The sequence below is a fragment of the Hermetia illucens genome, chromosome 2 (genome assembly GCF_905115235.1).
Source record: "Hermetia illucens chromosome 2, iHerIll2.2.curated.20191125, whole genome shotgun sequence".
Lineage (NCBI taxonomy): Eukaryota > Metazoa > Arthropoda > Insecta > Diptera > Stratiomyidae > Hermetia > Hermetia illucens.
In genome coordinates, this window is record NC_051850.1 from 16,020,749 (window position 1) to 16,040,436 (window position 19,688).

Here is a 19,688-nt window from a genome sequence, read left to right on the forward strand (position 1 = left end):
CTAGGTTCCTGATCCTCCGTAAGATTGTCAGTTAATTCAGTTACGATCCCTTTGCGAACTTGAGCACAAACCATCCACACCCATCAGTTGCCTAAGGCCCTTTTTGCTCCGTTTCTCAATGAATTTGTGTGCTTTATGACTTGCAGCACTGTCAGGTAATGCGTTAGTAGTGGCCTTAATAGTAATTCAGAAAACTTCAAAGGTCCCAGAATTTCACCAAACAATTCTGGATACCCTGAGGAAGTTGTCAACCCGCTAAAATGGTCTACTTCAAAGAATCCCAGCTAGGTTACCACAGTGTAACTTTCGACTACATTGAAATACACTTTCTGTGTGAAAAGGAATAAGCCTAGTGGGAAAATCCTTCCGGTTGGTGCAGAAAGCGGATATTATAAGAAACTTCCTGTTCCCAAAAGCTAATCTAAAAATTTTTTTTTGAGGTTTTATTTGTCAAAGCACCCTTTGTCGCATGGTACTGAATAGTAGACATTGTCCTCGTCTTTCTAAATTGTGCCCCTCGTTTTCAAAAAAGCCAGCGAATATATGTTGGTTTGCAAATATCCGCAATGTTCATCTGTTAGACTCATTATTCGTTGCTACTTCCTCTTCCCAGATTAGCATAAATCCAAACGCATGCAGCTCCCCCTCGAAATCTCCAGCGCTGAAAAATTCCATTCATTCCATGCCATCATCCTAAACTGCACATCGTTTACGAACCACCAGCTCACATCATGACAATGTCTAATAATTTTCGAGAAATTCTGATTATCTCAGACATAACTGGTAAATTGTCTGCGATAAGACTGGATGAAATTGATTGGTGGCATGCCGTTTGAGAAGAATGGTTTTCCCTGGGGGAAGTGCAACGATCAAGTGCATTGAGTTTGATGCACTTTTCCAACTTTTCCCTCCCTACGGAGTCTTCCAAGTTATCGCGTTTTGCACCGATTTAAAAGCCTCGTTATTGTACTTTCATTTGTTCCGGATTGTAATGCAGAGTTTTAGTTTATGGCGTATCTGATAAAGTTTGAAAAATTTTTCGTATCTTTATTGAAAATCTTTTTTTGTATGCGCAACGGGAATGTCAGTGGTTGTAGTTTGGAATTGGTCAGAAATGTTCAGTCGGTTGCGAAGTGGATTCCGTACTTGGTTTCATGAATAATGTTACTTTTAAATTGTTTTTTTTTTTGGTTCATTTTGTACTTTTCCGTATCGCTTTTGGCTGGTGAGTTTTAAAACTTTCAAATTCGAAAAGTGAAGTTTTGTGGCTCATATTGCACAGCGCCCACAACACATTTTTGGCCAATCAATGTTACTGTCATACAGGGTTATAGAGCACTTCAAAAAGCAAAACAACTTTCAAGGGAAGGTCCTTTAGTAAATTGTCGCATGGTTACACTGCAAAATACTGGCAATAACCGAAGGTAGATAAAAATGCATTATCACAACAGAGGCAATACCAGATTGTGGTTTTCATTTGCTTGGAATTGGGCGATATTCTGTAGACAGCCTCTTACAATTAGAATTGGTTTGGAAAAAAATCTGAAATTTTAGGATCTGTAAGTAGTGACCCTCCGTATGGACATTTTGGCTTCACTCATTGCATTCCATGTTACGTCAATCTCTTGATTTAAAAACTTTGCTTAAAGGGTTATACCTTAAAAATATTTGCAGATTTCTACACATTTTACTGTGTTACTAGCATTCATGATATTATAATGAGAGGCAAAGATGGTCCTGGGGGTTTAAAGTGAGCATCTGCTATGTATGCGTGGTCCCTCCTCTTCGAATACGGATTGATTTTGAAACTGCAACTAGAGCCCCGCCATTGCTGCCTCAGCGGTATTAGTTTATACTGAGGGCAGGCTCAGAATTCCTAGCAGTGGATGCAAGGCCTATCTAACGCTTTCGCCCTCGGACGGTCGGACACCACTTTAACGTGTTGGAGAAGCCTCTAGTAGTTTACTATACTAAGAATGTCCAAATACATGAATAGCACTTGGATGGATGGATTTTAACTCTCCAAATGAATCCATCCGCTATTTTGAGCAATCAGGTCGCGGCCGAAGCGCGGATTTTGGCGGCCTCACCAAATACATGTCCCTTTTATGGAAGGCATGCTTCTCAATTCAATGGAAAGTTTGCATTTAGTGTCTACGGCGCAATCACCCAGAAATAAAAGTACGGCCATTCTCACCTTGTGAAAAAGTAGGAAACCAACTGTCGCCAGCCTGTTCGCAACACTAGAGGACAAATCTACCCGTGAGCGGAAGGCTCGGCGGAGGAGAATTTCAGTCACTAAGTAGGAGGACTACAGGCTGAATCCTTACCAGGAAGAACGGAAGAGAAGAAAGTTAGTGACATAGACGCTACTGGTTTAACGCCGGTATGTAGAAATGGACCTAAGCCGTCCGAACACCGTGAACCTAGGAAGGTTTCAAACCGGCAACAGAGGATGACGCTGCGAAAGAAGTTGAAGCTCATTGAGAATGAGGACACTGACTTGGCTGCACCACCAGGTGTGATATTGTTCAAAGAAATCGGACGCAAGGAAGCGGAATCTTTGCCGGAAAGTAGGGACAAACTGGTAACCCTTGTGAGACCAACACTGGACGCATCAAACTTTTTTGTCAACGGTAATGCACGCAGGAAATGTACGACCAACCCGCACCAGGCCCTACATCCGCGCATTTGGCAAGGATTAGGACTGGTGTGCCGCGGGGTGATCAAATCAGCGAGAGACATCTCAACGAAGTTACTCCCTATCATGGGAAAATATACACGAAAGCATAAGCTGCGGCCTGCCCGCTACCGTAGAAGTTGCCTCGAAGGATGGGGACAATTTACCATCCTTCAAAAGTTCCTGTCCAAAAATATTTGACCTAGAAGGAAGCCAAAATTTAACAATCAAAGTTTTCTCGATGAACTCCACCATTTGGAGTGTACTGATGAGGCTGCCTTAAAATGGCTCCAGCAGGTAATCCCACAGAGCAGTTGCCCCACCTATGGACGCATCAGGCATCATATCTCTAGTGCTGATGTGTTCCAATTGAATTGGGTAGCGTCACATCCACTATCGAAAATCCAGCGATATTTATATGAATTCGAGATATTCCACTGTCTGCGTGCTCAAAAGCTATGCTTCTCCCCCACAACATACATACCCTACACCACCTTTGCCGGAACTAAATTGTACGGAAGCCGAGTACAGCAACTCCACGCTTGAACCCACAAACAGCTCTGCCCGCGATATAGGCATAACCGCAACCACCACGAGACGCCCACAATGGGGCCAACCATAAATAGCCATAAAGTCGAGACCACATCCCCCGGGAATTCACTTGAATGCTCTCTGACAGAAATTCGAGTTGCCATGTTACACTTCTTGGTAGCAGTCACTTCCTCGAGTCACATTCTTGTACCGACGAAAATCATCCTAGTCAAAAATTCTCAAATATTATCCGAAACATTGCAATACTCGCCATCCAATTGTTCCTACCCGCAAACTACCTTAAATCTCCCGACGTCTGTCTGGTCTGTCTATATTATAATGGCATCTTCATTATAAAATCTTTCTGGGCAAACGCCCACTACACACACTAGCAGACAAATCATCGATAACCCTAGGCGACTTGAACGCCTGACATAAACAACAACTACTGTCAGCTTTACTGCTGGCTAGCTACCTATTCTATTGTATGGAATATCTCTCATTTGACCCTGGTCGTTCATGCCTTCAGTTTAAGGAACTATCATACCTCAACCCCTCCTAATGAACATCGATCTCTGTATTACTTCTAAGAATCACTATTCCACTTTTTCAATATGTCTCCAATATCAGCATCCATGATACCGTAATCCTAGATGTCCTAGATATCCTAGTGCTAGATATAGACCCACTCGCCTTTACTTCCACCAGAATTTACGAAACTCCGAACTCCAATTAGCTCTATCCCTTTCTTGCTGACCAACTAGAAAAATTGCCTTCCCTTGGAACAATCCCCACGAATTCTCATCTAGTATCATATAATAATGAGAAACGTCGTTTTGACAGAGGACGCAGAATAGTCTTCTCTACCGGTCGCCATTCTAACTTTCAATAAATTCTTCCACTGAACTAAAATGGTATACCCAACCAAAGCAACTTTGGTTGAAGGTATCAAATCACTAAGTGAACTTTATCAATAGCTGATATCAACAACTTTCACGTGAGGAAGGGATGCGGTAGCTAACTGGCTAACCGTGGCCCATGTGTTTCATGTATTGTTGTGTCGATGCCGTCTTGTCTGTGTTGCCCTATCTCTTGTACAAGCCATATACAGCTTTGCTCGCAACCACGTGGCCACATAGCAATGCACTGCATCACATGCACGGTACTAATAATAATAATAACCGTTGATGCAACAATCCATATTGGATCAGGGACTTCAAGTGTGTTAGAACACTTCATTCAAGGCCGTAACGATACTCAAAAGGAGGTATTGTGATCAGCATTGCGCTCGCCCGAAATGATTACCCTGATTTGACTCAGGTACTCATTTACAGCTGAGTCGACTGATATGCGACATCCAGTCACATAACAAGACCCTCTGCCACCATTGGGATTTGAATCGCGACCTTCCATTACGACAGCCCAGTGGACTTGAGCCATCCGGACAAGGCACTAACACCGGACCTAACACGCGGCTTTTTCTCGCGTATTTACTGCAGACGGTCGGATAAGCGCAATGATTTTTCCATACCCTACAATTTCGAACAATGCGCTGAGAGTTGAATCTCCAGTGTTTAGTTCTCTGGATCCCATGCAAGTTCACCTCTTTTCTTTGTTAAACTCAGAAAAAATGTCCGGTCCTTGGTATGCATACGTAATTAATGGAAAATTTACGTACCTTAGACCATATGCATTTGGGGTCAGAATCGATACAAACCTTAGAAATCAAAATATAACCAAAGCAAGATGAAATGTTGCGATCAGATGAAGTGTGTGAAACTCAATAAACTGATAACCAAGATGCCACGATTGAACGCCACGGAGTACATTTGGTAGGTTCCTCAGATTTTAATTGTTCATAAGGTCCCGCATGAGGTCCCGCACTGCCTTACAGTCTGACGCACTTGGTCGCTAGAGTACTGCTAAAAATTAGCAAAGGGAGGCGGAAACAATCGTCAAATTGTACTTTTTTGATCATCTGAAGTCCATGTCATATCCTGTCTGAATAGAGCTATCAAAACCATACAAATTAATCTTATAGAAGGGAGCAAACGATATAAACTACGAAGATAAAGGAAATAGATCAGATCAGATTTTAAAGCATACTGGGGAAGGGAGTGTAGCGGAGCGAGGCAAATTGCATGTCGAACGAATACAATTGTAAATTGCGTTAGTCAAGAGTTGATGCAAAAGAACTCCGCACTACTTTAGGAAATAGTTAAAATAAAACTGCAATAACTTCACTGTTTAGGCTTTTCTAGTTTTTGACTTTTAAGTCAACTTAACAGGAGCTTCTCAACCTGTAAATATCGATTCATGCGCAAATCAAAATAGGTCCATTATTTTTATTATTTTTCATCTTTTAATTCGAAAATAGGATAAATGGCAAATTGGAAAATAGAAAAAAAAAAAAATAAAAATCTTTATATTGAGAATCCATCATCCAGTCAACAAAATAATAATCCTGCAACTATCGAAAGAATCGACCATCCACCTAGTTGTCTGTGATGCCAGCAATAGCATAACAACAAGAACAACAGGAAAATAAAATGTAAATAAATAATTGATGTTTTATGTATTAACAGAATATAACAGGGGTGATTGATCACCCTTATCTGTTCCAAAAATTGCCATAGTATTATATATTTGAGTACACATATTCTCTCAGAGAGGCCTTCAAATTTGCAATGCAATACTCCTAAAACAAATTTAAGAACACAGAAGAGAGGAGTACTAATATGAATATTAAAACCACTGCAAGTGTGAATGCATCGATTTCCACTATAAATCAGTAAAACGAAAATTATCAACAAAAGAGCATTTAAGTGATCCCCATTCGAGACTTTTTTACAATACTTACTTAAGTATAATGGGTTTGTTTGTTGTCTATAAATATTCCACTACAAAAGATTGATCCGATTTAGAGATATCGCCGGCACCTCTGCTCATTAATTATGTGCTCATTACTCGAGCTTTAGATTGCATTCTTCTAAATAATCGACCATTTTCAATCCCAATGAGAACTACAAAAAATTAACCTTTAACATCTCTCCGAGCTTCTATTTTCATATGTTATTACTCCCGTATGACCGTACGATTTCTCCTATCTAATTCCTAATCTTCTGTAAATAAAACTAAATGCTTTATTTTGATTTTCCATTAGAAATGCAATTGAAATCGAAACTCAATTCTGTCTTGGCAATATGCGCGGTCATTATAAATTTATTGCAATGGCTGCAGCCTGGCTGGAAATCAGAGCACCATCCCATACTTGATTGCTTCATAAATACGTCAATAAACGAAATAAGCAACAATTGATTGTTCTGAGTGAAGTTCATGTCTTATCTGTTCGTTGATAATGGATGTAATGAAAACAGGAATTTGTATATTATTGCTGGGAGTTAGGTTGTGACGGGAGTTACATTGCAGACATTGTATTGTTGGGAGTGTGTAAATATTTTCGAATGAGTAGTCAAATATTCACTTGCCTAATGACCAGCTAATTCTCATGGAATGGAAGTGAGTTTTGTAGGAAAGATAAATGCAATGGATTTACTTTAAATGCCCAAAATTTTAACTATTTCACTCACACACACTGCTTAATGCTAAGAAGTTCCTTATGAAATCTATAATTATCTCGTGATCTCGTGCATAATTTTTGCTTTTCTAATATTTTACAAAATCATACACTCAAGCAGCAATTATCATTGGAGAGAAGAAACAAATGTATAGTATATTTTAATTTTCTATACATAAAGAACAAGAACACCGAACGCACGGGATTCAACTCCGAGAGAATTGTTCGAAATTCTATGATGGAGAAAAATCATTGCATATGTTCGACCATCGACGGTAAATGCGCGAGAAAAATTCCGCGCATAAGGTCTGGTGTTAGTGCCGCGTATGTGATTCAGTGCATTGGTATACGGCTACGTGGTTACGAGCATGTGACATTGCATAGCTGTTTATGGCTTGTCACATAGGATGGGGAAACACTTACCATCGACACACCAATTCATTAACTGCAAGGCACACGGGCCAATAAGCTACCTCGTCCCTACTCCACCCATATGCAATGATATTCCGTGCCCCTTAGCTGATTTGCTCCTCTTGGATTCAGACTTCTTGAAACAGGATATGCCGATGAGGTCTGTACTAGAGGAGGAAGTGATCATCGGGTAAAAACTTCCCTGTGACTAATAAATTTGATCCATCGGTTCAAAGTATGCAAAAGAGCACGGGATCACATACGTGTTTTCTTCTTGCTTGCACCCTTAGGGACCTAAATGGTATAATCAAATGTCAATGGGGTATCGTGTAATGGATACTTTCATTTTCTGAATTCGAACATCTATACTTAGGAGTTTTTGAGCCGGTATCACCTTCAATGCCGAAAGTCATAAATGCATAAACTTTCATTCCTTCTTTAAATTTCCAAGCCCTCGAGCTTTATGTGTCGTCATAAGTATATCAAGGATGGAATTCAATAGTGAGCTCTAGCTCGTTGTTTTTTGCGCGGTTGATCCTTGGTTTGCGACTAATACTCGAGCGTATAGCTGCCTGGGTACAACGAATACCTCCTGGCTTTGTTCTATTTTTGTATGCAATCACCTATACATTAATTACTCCCAATTATAATTTTGTTGTCTGACGCATATCCTTCCAAAGGGTATGCATGAGTAAAATATTGCTACAAAGTCTCTATGCCAAATAGTGTCAAGCCTTTTCGAAGGATTTTTTAGAACAACTGGGCGATCTGGACACTTTGTCCTAATTGAATGCCGTATGTGCAATCTGATTTGACTATATATTTTCTTGAGGAGGACCTTACATCCCACTTTGCTCTTTGCTCTGAAAAGGACGTACTCCGCCCAGCTTAGTAATGAGACATGCGTCTTTCCTCAGAGTGAAAGTGTCTTAACGACTGTTGGATTCCTTCGTTTTTCCTTCTAATCTTTCAATTGAGAGCTGACATAGAACATCAATATCGTCATATCATAAATATTTGGTGGAAGATAAGATAAACGTCTGCGGAAGGCATAGAAAAAATCCAATCATGCTTGTTTGAAAAATCGCACCACCTAGGCAATAGTTCCCTGGATGGCTGTATGACAAAATAGGCATTAGGCTGACTCGTCACAAAGACACTTGTGTAGAGTGTCCCGGGATAACTGAATAATTTATGATAGCAACAGTGACGGATAGAGGCGACCAATTACACCAAGTGGGTCATCAACTTGTGCTCGAGGTATGGGACAGCGAATCAATGCCTGCCTCATACATAAAAAGGGAGATATCAGACAGTGCAGCAATTATAGAGGTATCACGTTGCTGAGTACCATCTATAAGATATTTTCCGATATCTTACTAGGCCGGATAGCCCCATACGCCCACAACCTCGTTGGCCCATACCAAAGAGGCTTCACTCCAGGCAAATCAGCAACAGATCAGATTTTCTCTCTGCGGCAAGCGATGGAAAAACTGTTGGAATATGGACACCAGTTGCACAATCTTTTCATCGGTTTTAAAGCCGTCTATGACAGCATAGCTAGGGTAAAACTTTACACGGCCATGAGGGAATTCGGTATCCCAACGAAATTGACAAGACTGACTAGGCTGATCCTGACCAATGTGCGAGGCCAGATAAAAGCAGCAGGATCACTCCCAACACCATTCAATATCAACAACGGTCTACGACAAGGGAATGCCCTATCATGCGTCCTCTTTAACCTGGCCCTGGAGAAAGTGATCCGCGATGTGGAGGTAAATGCGAGGAGTACAATCCTCTTGAAGTCCACCCAATTACTGGCCTATGCTGACGATATCGACATCATGAGAAGAACGACCCGAGACGTACAAACTGCCTTCATCCAGATCGGACAGGCGGTAACCGGTGCGAGATCTTGGGCTGCACATCAATGAAGGCAAGACAAAGTCTATGGTGGCCACTTCAGCACCAGAAACCAAGAATGAAGATAGGAGAATACAACTTCGAGACCGTTCATAATTTCTCCTATCTAGGTTCGAAAATCACAACCTATAACAGCTACGATGATGAAATCCGCGCGCGGTTGTTGTCAGCCAACAGACCCTATTTCAGCTTACAAAAACTGTTCCGCTCGAAATGTCTCACCATAGGGTCGAAGCTCTTATTGTACAAGACAATGACCTTGCCAGTCCTCATGTATTCCTCGGAGACTTGGATTCTTAGCAAGAAGAATTGCGGACTCTTGGCCGCGTTCGAGAGAAGAATCCTTGGAAGAATTTTTGGCCCCCTACGTGAGGATGGACGATTCCGTAGCCTACACAAAGACGAAATCTATGAGCGATACCATGACCGTCAGGTTGGGAAAAAATCCGGCTCAATAGGTTACGGTGGGCGGGTCACTTAATCCGTATGGATGAGGATGATCCAATCCGGAAGGTCTATAAGGGCAATATCTATGGTAGAAAAAGAAGGCGAGGCAGGCCCTGCCTAAGATAGAGCGATGGCGTAGATCAGGACGCCAGACAGCTTTTAGGGACATCGAATTGGTGGACCTCGGCGCAAAACCGGGATGTCTGGAGTTCCTTATTAATGCAGGCCTAGACCGGCTACCGGTTATTGCGCCGTTAATGATGATGATGATGCATAGTGACGGATTTCATTTTCAGTTTAGGTGCCCCGCCTTTCTGGTGAATAAAAGGTCGTTTGTGTGAAGGTTGGGCCTCGCATATGTCAAACTAAGCCAGGGACATATATTAATTCACCCGAGCTCATGTGGACATTTAAAGACAAAGATATGGTAAGCTTTTCTCCACAGAGGGGTTTAAAGTCGACCTCCGATATCGACTAGGTACTGGCTTTTCGTTTATGTCGTTTGTTTGAATTTTTGAAATTTGCCTATTTTGCAAAGCAATTCTTCCTATTTCGATTACTGCCTTAGTAACTTTCATTTGATATTTCCCTCTGAATTTTAGGGCATTACTAATTGCTTCTTGTACAAGCCAACATGGATGACTCTGAACTCAAATCTCTAATTGCCTAATGAAGGCTTTGCTCTTCTCTAACCTCTCGTTCCAATGTTACTCGAACATTACTTTTCATGATACGATTATCCTTTATCTCTGCGTTGTGGCCCTTTTTCGTGAGTAGATACGGGTCATACCGCTCAGAAGCCGTGAGCTGCTGTATAGATTTGATGATAATCGACTGTTTGTTGCGGTTTTTAGCTGTTATTTCATTCTAGGTTGCTCTTCGTGTCTGCTCCTAAGAATTAACTAAATCGACTTTTTTTTAAATCCTTTTGGTTCTTTCATATTTACAACAAAGTTCGTGCCTTCTCCTCCTGCAGTTCATGCTACTCATTCAATGTTCGTTTTGCTTTTCACTTCACTTTACCAATTTCCTTCTTCAAACCTTCATCCTTTCCATTTTACCCTTCCTTTTCAACCTTTCACGGTGTTTCTTATATTCCATGATATAGTCCTCTCTACACTCTATTGACAACATGAATTTCGAAAGTTCATGCAAATAAATAACTTACAGACTTCAAAACTCAATAAACTACCGCTTCCAACTTATTTTGCATATTCTCCATTCTCCCTCTGGCATATGGTTGTTTTCACCTCTACCTGAAGGACCACTTACCGATCAATATGGTGGTATTCTCGAATCTCTACGATCTAGTGCTAGATATGAATGTTTAATAACTACTATAAATTAAGCCCTCACCACGTGCAACCTAACCTAACTAGCTTTAGATGAATATTCAGTCCACCCTCTGCCATCTGCAACGGATTTTAGCCATTACTTACACAGTCTCGAAAGAGTATCTTGGGGGCGCATTGCTCGCATCATTTTACTAAAATTTGAAGAACCTCAGGGCCAAGCTCCTATAATTTCTAATATTTGCTACTTTTGTAATGCACAATGTCATTTACACAGCTAAAATCAGCCTTCTCTATCATCAATATCTGCGGATCTTCTCAAAAACGACACGATAAATCCTTGCGATCGTAATATCCTGGTAACAGGTAAGCACATGCAAGGAGCTGCTTCAGGGCAATTATGAAGTAGCATATTTTTGACGATTTGTTTCCCTTGCATTTCACCTCTGCATTGCCCCCTGCCCATTACATCTTGCTTGGTGCTTTCTTTTCAACCATTAGTAGAGTATAGGGCATCTGCACAGTCAAACTGTGCTACAGTTCCACCATCATCACACTTAACGCTGTACAAGTGGTAAGGTCGCAGCAGCGAGCCAAACACAAGGCAAACACAGACACTCATAACAACTGGGATTCGAATCCAGAGCATCGAGGTTGAGAGACTGATACTCGACCCCCTCAACCATCACACGGTCAAGTAGTGTTTATTTTCGTTCAAATATCCTGGTCTCTTTCATCATCGGCAGGGGTTTAATTTTTTCTTCTATTAAATTGCCAAGTTACTCAGTCTAGCTACTTTGCCTCAACCATATTACTCCCTCGTATTTAGTTTCATTCCTTAGGTTTCATGAACTCCTATTCAGCGTTCGTCGTAATAGCGAAAACCACATCCTTGATCTGATCTTTTATTTGTATAACATATTAGCATTCCCTTCCTTTTACCTCTTAGTGATTCAGTCTTACCTCAATATTAATGCTCACGCACACTTACCTCTTAAAAAAACGGACAACCAGAATGCAAAATACCCTAACTTTCACTTCAGTTTCCTTTCTGAACCTTTCGAATGTTAATCATTCCCTACTTCTCAATAATGACTAGCCGTATGGCCTTCCATTTCCTATTCTTACTTGGCTATCTAAATGGCACAGTATGTCAAGACTCGGTCAAAGGTTGCCTCTCAACTCCAGACTAAAACGTTGTTTTGCCTGGCGTAGAAAATTGTCTCCGAGCTTTTAGGTCATGCCTACGGTAATCTCCAAGAGTCTGGTCGACTACCTCTTAGAAGGTATCCTTTTCTGGCCTCAGAGCCTTATATATAGTCGCCTAACTCCTCAGTAGATTCCGTTCTATTTGTGGAACCCATATTCCATCGGCAAGTAATGTTTCTTTACCGGAGACGTTATTATATGCACAATCGCCTCCGAAACTCCCTTCGGTATATTTTATGTGGTATAGTACTCAGTCCTTCGCCCTGTGTGAAATGAAACCTTATTAGAATCGATACAATGTCTGTCTGTTTAAAAATTTTTTTTTTCATCCTTGGAAAGTGAAACGGTTCTAAACTTACTGATGGCTGCTGGCATACTGTTATGTGAGACCCTTATTCATTAAAACCACCACCTTCTGCTTCCAATCTCCCCACGCGACTGCCATAAAGCATTGCATCACGGGGCTGGATCAATTCTTAACTGCGGCTCACAATGGTACTTTCCCTTTCTTGTTTTTTCGACTGTTGGGAGTAAATTGTTTGTTCACCAACATTAATTTTCACGGTTGTATCCTTTCCTCGTTTGCTGATTAGCACTAGTTCCGTTTTATGTTCAGCAATTAATAGACCGGACTTTTTCAACCAAGAATTGATCACACGGTCACACGGTTAGGAAGACGTAGCGTAAACACTCTATCGTGCATAATTAACAACAGGAAGGGACCTAACACAGACCTCTGTGGTACGCCACACGTCATCGGGAATAATTTCAATCCATTGTCCGAGTCGGAATATAATCTTCTTCCTAGAAGAAATGCAACAATGATGCGTACCAATGTACTTCGGAACCCGTAGTTTGGTTTCGATTTTCGTCCACTTTGCAGTATTGAATGCGTTTTTTGCATCAAGTGTCACCATTGTGCAGCATCTTGTATTGCAGCGCGAGGAGGACAGTCACCATGTTGATTGCATCGGCGGTTGATCTTCCCTTACGAAACCCGAATTCCTTGTCAGCTAGGCCTCCTTCCTTTTCCGCAGTAGCGAGCAGTCTGTTGTACATTACTGGTTCAAATAGTTTGCCAATGGTATTGACCAAACCTATCAGTCGATATGATGAGGGGTCAACCAATTATTTTACCTGGCTTCGGAATAGACATCAGTTTTTGTAGCTTCCATTGTTCGGGGAATTCTTCTTATCCAGGGCATGCCGTAAAAACTTGGGCAAGCATAGCTGGTGCTGTCCTGACTACCAATTTGGGGGCGATATTCGAGATTCCATCCAGCCCTGGGGTCTTATTTTCAGCGAATTTCCTTGTTACATCTAGAACTTCTTCTTCTACCACTACAAGAATTTCATCGAGGTTTAGATGGACCTTTAGGCGCGACCCCATGGATCGGAGTCAGTTTCAGTATACATCCGCTTGAAATGTTCGGATTTGCTCTTCGTCATAGTTACTCCAAAGTTTGATAGAGATTTAGGTTGGTCTTGCATCCACCAGTACGAGTAAACTGAGTCATGCACTCGATATAGACTGACACTATTGTGCTTGTCTCAGCTGGCCTTTGATTGTGATCACAAAATCAATCCGTGTTTTAAGAAAAGGATTAAGGAGGATTAAGTCTTCGAGTCAGGTGCTGACGTTAAACCACCAGGACATAAGTGTCTGTCTGTCTGTTGGTCACACCTGATTTATTCGGAAACGACAGAAGCTATAGTCTCGTATGGTGGGAGCATGTGTTCTGTGAATCCCTTTACAAATAGCAAGTGGCATAATTTTCGGTTGAGCTAAAAGGGGCTCTCAATAAATGCAATTATTTTAATTTTTTTGTTCACAGAATATGGTCATGTAGGGTATCAAATGGAAGAGCCTGATTAGTATTTTTCGAAACTTATCTTGTTTCTGATACTGGGTAAAACATAGAAGAGTAAAGGCTCAAATTGTATGCTCTGAAAAGTGTAACAAGTCCCGTTCTCAAAGTCTATCCAATCCAAATGTAAAAAAAAATCACGATGATGATACAAAATCTAGACCTCACAATACATCCCATTCCGATACCTCCTCAAAAAATGTTAATAAAAGCATAATAACAAATTTACCCGAAAAATCCTTAAGTTCATCCTGGAATTGCAGGCATGCCGTAAACATTGAATAATATAATATAATACACAATTCTGGAAAGTTTGATGAAAATTCAACTATTATTAAGAAAGTTATAGAAGGTTAAAATTTTATATTTCACGTGGGTTTATCATAGTCTAAGACGTGTGCGTCATTAGATATAGAGAGGAATATTCTGAATATTTAACTACGTACGAATTGGAAACTTGCATAGGAAATTTCTCATACAGGATGAACACAAAATCTTTATAACCGAAGCGCCCAGCTTCCGGTATTCCGGTCTATTTTTTAATGGCCTCCAGGGGCATCCTACGGAATCATAACGAATGTCGGGCAATACGGGAGTTGGCACGCACGAAGCGATAAGGATATGCGCGGTACCCTCCGTGTCCGCTTAGGAGTTCAGTTAGGTGGTAACTAACCTCTCACCGTGCCTACGTTTTATCCACTTAAAGATATCTTGCATAATCCTGTGTGTCCAGCGTCCTTTAGGTAGATCATCCCATCTTTTTTGCCATTCCAAAATAGATTCACTTCGTGCCAATTGCCAACGACAGGTATAGGACTCGCTATTTGCATATGATGAGTCAAAGAGGTGTCGAACCTTATTCGCAAAGATGTCTATGGGAACCATGCCTACTACCACACAGGCTGCTTCGTCTGATGTTGTACGGTAAACGCACGACTTTCTCAATGCACTCAATCGATGCGAGGCTGTGATTTTTCTTCTATTTGCTTCCAACTTCAAAGACAGTGCCCAGACTGGAGCTGCATAAAGCAAGATGGAGCTGACAACTCTCGAGATCCAGAGCCGACGGCTTTACCTAGGACTATCTATATTTGGTAACATTCTTGTCAACCATGTAGCCACTCTGAAAGCTTTGATTGCTACATTTTCAAAATGGGACTTGAATTTTCGTCTTCGTTGAATGCGACTGTATGATAAGTTCACTAGTCCTGATCTTTATCGACGTTTGCTTCCATCGCTTGGTAATCAAAACTACCTCTGTTTTATGCTCTGCGAGCGTCACACCAGCGTCCTCTAGCCAAGACCTGATTTCAAAAATTGCCTCGTTTGTGAGTACCTCCATCTCATCAATATCTTGTGCCACGATAGTCACTCCGATGTCGTCTGCGAAACCAATAATTGTTACTCCTTTGGGTAGTTGCAACTTCAAAATTCCATCATACATTATTATCGACAGGAGAGGAATGAGGACTGATCCTTGTGAAACCCCTCAGGTTGTTGTATACGTCTTAGGTCCATCGTCCGAATCGAAATTCAATATCCTCTCCCGGAGAAATTCCATGAGTATGTGCACCAGATATTTAGGAGCGCCCAATTTGGTTAAAGCCGCAATTATTTTGCTCCATTTTGCTGTATTGGAGGCATTCTTCATGTCGAGAGTAACTACCGCGCAAGATTTATTGGCTTCCATTGCTTTTTCTGCAATTTCCGTCCCCATGCTGATCGCATTGACAGTAGATCTTACCTTTCGGAATCCAAACTGCCTGTCTGAGAGAACACCCTCCTTTTCTGTGACTGGAACAAACCTACTGAAGATGAACCATTCGAAAAATTTGCCGATGCCGTTTAGCAGGCATATAGACCTATAAGACGAAGGATCACCCATTTATTTGGCTTCGGGATTAGCACAAGCTTCTGTTTCCTCCAGCCTTCCGGGAAAATTCCATCTATGAGACACGTTGTGAATGCTTCAACGAACCACCTTGGAACTGTCTCGACGGCCTATTTCAGCGCTTTATTAGCAATACTGCCTAAACCTGGGGCTTTATTTTCGGCAATCTTCTTTGCGGCTTCCAGGACTTCTTCAGTGGTTACCTCGGAAATTTCATCTATCTGGACAGTGGGTAGATTTGATTCACTTGAAACTTGTGGGAAGAAAGTTCTAATAAAATCTCGCAGCAAATTAGGATTGGTGATCGGCGGTGAGCGCTTACCCTTGATTGATGCCATAACAGCCTTGTATGCATCTCCTCATGCGTCGAAGTCCGCTACTTTGCATAACCTCTTGAAGTGTTCAGTTTCACTTCTAGAGATGGCTGCTTGCAGTTCTTTCCTCACCTTCTTATATCAGCTGTGCTCAGCCTGCTCAGAGTCAGGCCGGTTCCTGCTACGTTGGCTGTGTCTTCTGGCTTTAAGGCAAACTGTACGGGTCGATTTCAGCATACCACCAGAAGTTGGGTATTCGTTTCTTGAGTACCATACTGCGGAGCATGGAAACCTCACACGCTTTTTGTATCTTGTCGAGAACCTGCGTCACTATTTCTCGTGGATTTCCCACCGATATCGCATCCTTCAGGAATATTTCCTCCTGTATATCCGTCTGTGTGTCTGTCACACGCATTTTTCTCGTAGATGGTTGTAGCAATTCACATCAAATTTGTAAATGCTCACGCATGCAGTGAGTTACATAATTTTACGTTGACTTTAAGGGGGGGGGGGAGTCCATACATGGAAAAGGGGGTGTACAATTCTTTTTTCATCAAATATAGCCATGTGGGGTATCAAATAAAAGGTCTCGATTAGCTGGTACTAATTTTGGCATTTGTGGGAAAGGTGGGGAGTGCGAGAATCGAAAGTGATAATTTCTTTAACATACCCATTCTCAGAAACTATCCAACTGAAAAATCTGAAAAAAAAATTAAGAGGCTGCCACTATATGGTGCCGTGATAATCAGGTACGAATCAAACACCACTTTTAACTTGATCTGTAGTATTTCCTTTGGTGACATGTAGGTAATAAAAATTTACAATATTTCAATCTTAAATACCGTCGCCAATTTCATTGTGGTCTTGTCCCAGCTGCATCCAGGAACTATAATTTGCTACCAGGACATTCATTAACCATATATTGCTCGCAGTAATACATCTTCACTTGTTACCATAAATTTGTTGAGAAAGTTGCATGCAATTAATCGGGTGGACAAGTAGATTCTGTGACTTAAGATACACACATGTATGTCAGTTTGCATTACGCTCCGTAGTTAATTTTTCCCGAAAATTGAAAAGCTGTGCTGCGGCTATAATACTCCATCTTCAATGAACCATTAAGTTCCGCATTAAATCGGTGAATCCTGACATTGAAGAACTGCCTGGTCTGCAAATTTTAGGAAAGTTCGTTTCAGTTTCGAGGAAAAGACAGAAATGAATCTTACTTTATTGTCATTGTTAACTTTGAAAATATAACATGCTGCAAAAATCAATCTTTTTAATGGTTATTTCCTCTTTTTTTAATTCCAGGTAAGCTGAATCCGCTTTACAGATGCCGCGACGATCAGAGAAGGTATTAAAGTTTCATCCAAAATGTATCTTTCTGATATAAAAGTCAAGCGAACCATACTCCTCAAATAATGTCTCCTTGAAAATTATTTTACGACAGAATCATTATATCATAATCAGCGGCAATTACTCTTCATAATGCACTTTCTTCAATTCAATTTACATAATTGACCACAATCTGGAAAAGTTAAGTGAAAAACGGAAAAAGTACTCTACGCACTAATTGTATGACATAAGATATTTTTTTTTTCGTATGAAGGAGGAAAAAGTAGTTCCAAAAGTTTATGTAACATGAAAAGATATTCATTAAAGTGATGTTTCTCACTTTGACAGTGGATCGTATGGAATATCTTAGATACGAATCGCAACATGATACTTACAGTGCAATATATAAAACATGAAACAGATTTAACTACGATCGCAATGCGACAACGCTTGTACTCCAAATGTATCTAAATCCATTTACAGATAAAAATCCACAGTGATATTAATTTCGTGTAGTAAATGTCAACTAATTATTTAGTTTACCATCTATTTTTGGGCGACATGAATGGAGAGTATTCTGCATGTTTCATGCACGGTAGTATCTGCGGAAAAAAAAAACCAAATATTGTCGGCAGAAACTATATGTTTTTGAACTTTCCATCGTTATTAACCGACCAGTGGAAAGAGCAGAAAGAGTAACTAATAAAAATAATTAAATAATCTCAGTTGATATGTGGGATTTTATTCAATTAGTGAATTTTAGATTTTAGTGTTGAGATTAAATGTCTCATTTGCATAATTTTCGAATAAAAGCGTATCATTTAATCTAAATATGTATGACCAGAAGCAGTGAAATTGGCAAGAACATCCTGGGAATTCAGGTTTAAATTTCCCTTTCAAACTTAATGACCGATGTCATGGGGTGGATTGATAGTTGCGAGGCCAGAATTTAATCGATAAATCAGGAAATGATGATCACCAGAAATCACAGTGACTGGGGGCCAGATTGTGCACTGTTTATGCTGTTGTCCTACACGTGCTTTCACTACATTCGTATATGCAATAATTAGTATGTCCACGTATCTTTTCACTTGTCTCTCGTGAACATTTAACATATCTTTGTGACATCATCCACCTTTCAAAATGGTTCTCAGGCTTTAATTGGACATCTGGATAATGAGATAAACAATCTGCTGACTACACGTGATGAAGGCAAGTAAGAAGCACCAAAAGAACATGATTTTTTGGAGGTTTTGTTCGCAAAACAAAACTTTATTAAAATCGGTTTAATATCTGTCTGTCTGTCTGCCCGTCTTTCTGTTTTTTTTTTTTTGAGAAGCGGACATCTTCAAAAGACACTGGTCTGGATACACCAGTGTGTGGGATTTTTACCCACTAAAACCATCCCCGACTCCCTCCATGCCTCGCGGAACCACCATGAGGTATTACATCACGAAGCGGAGTCACCTCATTCTAGCTTCATCACCTTTCTTCTATACACGGCGTACGTGACCGCGTTTTTCTCCTCTTCTCTGCCTTTCGCAGTTTATTTTGGGTAGATGCGATCATGGAGTTGACCGCATCCCTATGCTCTTGTTGTGCACCAGATTTTCTGATATCAGCACCTCCCCTAGAGTCTCCTCTAAATTCCCCCTTTCTTCCACAAATCTCGGACAGTGGAAGAATACACGCTCTGGATCCTCTGGAACTCCATCGCAATTTGAACAATCGGGTGAGGTCTTCAAACCTGTGCAGATATTGGCGATATCGTCCGCGCCTCCATGAGACGAGTAGGTAGGTAGGTATCAGTAGCCGCTCCAAGGAGCCCAATTAGCGCCTTGGTGCGCCGTTTTGATGCCACCAACTCCTAAGGCCGCGACTGTTGTTAGGGGAGCAAGGAAGTAGAGTCCAGCCGGCTCGGATCTTCAGAGCCAGCCCGTAACATTCACGAAAGAAAGCAGCTCTCCCACCCTGTAGCTAGAAATCTCTCTGAGGTCCCCAAAGAATGGTTTAGCCAGTGTCCGCAGCCTGACTCTAGCCAGAGCTGGACAACCGCAGAGAAAGTGCATGAGGGTTTCCCTTCCTTCTGCGCAGTTTTGGCAATGCGAATTTTAGGCTATGCCGAGCCTAGCGGCACAGTCCCCCTCAGTTTTTTAGTGGTAACTGGCATCCGCAACGCCTCCCTCCAAACTGGGGTCGCATAGAGCATG

General features: G+C 41.2%; 1 protein-coding gene and 1 long non-coding RNA gene across 6 annotated transcripts in view; both read left to right on the forward strand.

Moving 5' to 3' along the window:
* Positions 1 to 18,203, forward strand: part of LOC119648016 — a 41,928-nt gene extending 23,725 nt beyond the window's left edge. Inside the window, exon 2 of the long non-coding RNA XR_005249001.1 lies at positions 17,455 to 18,203. This is a non-coding gene — a long non-coding RNA (uncharacterized LOC119648016). The remainder of the gene's footprint in view (positions 1 to 17,454) is intronic.
* The window catches only part of LOC119648013, a 416,281-nt gene that overhangs the window by 153,396 nt on the left and 243,197 nt on the right, over positions 1 to 19,688 (forward strand). The window lies entirely within an intron of this gene.